The sequence below is a fragment of the Lactuca serriola genome, chromosome 9 (assembly GCF_051521515.1).
Source record: "Lactuca serriola cultivar US96UC23 chromosome 9, Lser_US96UC23_V15, whole genome shotgun sequence".
Taxonomy (NCBI): domain Eukaryota; kingdom Viridiplantae; phylum Streptophyta; class Magnoliopsida; order Asterales; family Asteraceae; genus Lactuca; species Lactuca serriola.
The window spans coordinates 96,847,365-96,848,893 of NC_136416.1; the positions used below are offsets into that span (position 1 = coordinate 96,847,365).

At 40.8% G+C, this 1,529-nt stretch overlaps 1 non-coding gene across 1 annotated transcript; it reads left to right on the forward strand.

Moving 5' to 3' along the window:
* The first annotated feature begins 210 nt into the window (after positions 1-210).
* On the forward strand, positions 211-317 carry LOC145077543 (small nucleolar RNA R71). Its single transcript, XR_013693285.1, has one exon. It is a non-coding gene; the product is annotated as a small nucleolar RNA R71 (small nucleolar RNA).
* Positions 318-1,529: the final 1,212 nt, after the last annotated feature.

The following is a 1,529-nucleotide window of genomic DNA, read 5'->3' on the forward strand; positions in this document are numbered from 1 at the left end:
TGCCGCCATGCCATCGTTGACCGTGTTCACTACCCCCTACTTACTTCATTTCGTGGGTTGTGGTATTCCCTAGAATGCTTAGAGAACTCTTCAATTAATTCCTTGATCACCGGGGGTGCCTTCTTTGTGAGCGGTCCTTGCGAGTCATGTAACTGCCTTGTTGTGACATTGACTCCGTCATAGTAGATGGAGACTTCTTGTTGACTATTAAGGTCATGGTGTGGGCAATTCCTTAGCAGGCTCTTGTATCTCTCCCAAGCTTCATATAGTGTCTCCCCAACTTGTTGTTCAAAGTTAGCAATGGCCTTCTTCAATTTGGCTATTTTAGAAGGTGGGAAAAAGTGGTCAATAAATTTTTCTTTCATCTTAGACCATGTGGTGACCGACCCGGGAGGGAGTGACTTGAGCCAATCTTTTGTAGCACCCTTGAATGTAACTGGAAGCATGCGAAGTAGCTGGGTCTCGCGAGGTACATTTGGAACATTAAAGTAATCACCTACATCATTGACTTCATCCAAGTGCTTGTGCGCATCTTCGTGGTCTTTTCCATAGAAGGGAATCTCCTTTAGTTGAGCGAGTATGTGGCCCTTTAGCTCGAAAGTAGCAGTTGCAGGAATTGCGGGTTGCACAAGTCCCGGGCCGGTATCGTCACGCATCCTCTTTTTCCACTCCCCCATGGGAATTCATCAATGTTAGCCATGATAATGGCTAATTCGTCGTCAAAGTCGGATTCGTGCCCGAAAGTGGGGTCTTCTTGTCCTTCGGTTTCGTACTCGGGGTCCTCTTTGATCGGGTCTTCTATTGCTATAGAGGCGCTGGAAGCTTCTGATTTGCTGCTCTTCATCTTGCTGAAAACAAACTTTAGATTCTTTAGTGGCGAGTTCTTTGAAGAAACGGATTCTCCAACGAATTTTTTTTTGCTCTTCCTTAGGGCGAACTCTGGGTCTTCTAGTGGAGGGACTAAAGGTGTCTCAGATCCTCGGCTCATGAAACAACTGCAAATAAAACAAGAAAAACGCATAAAAAGAACAAAAATAAAATAAAAACTAAAACTGTGAATCAGCGATAGACTCGCCGAGTTGCTTCGAGTGCATTCGGCGAGTTCAAAGCAAAAACAGAAAAGTTTGACAGATTTAAAATAAAAACCAATAAATATTAAAACCTAGCTTACTTACTAAATTACCTAAGAATTAACTTTGTGTAAGATAAATCTCACACAAAGGATCGATAAATATAGAAATTAATGCTAATTTAGAACCGTTCCCCGGCAACGGCGCCAAAAACTTGATGTGTGTGAAACGAACTAGTTTGAAACCTACTTTCAATTATAAAATAAACACACAAAGGCAGTGGACCTATCAATTGTGGTAAAGCTAAGTAAGTTGGGTATCGAACACAGGGAACAGTAAATTAAAACTAAAAACTAATTTTATCTAAACTTAAATAATAAAAGGGGTTTGCTCTAGTTTTACAACACTAGAAACTTACTAACTATTACTTAAACTAAAAACTAGAAAAGCAAAGATTCA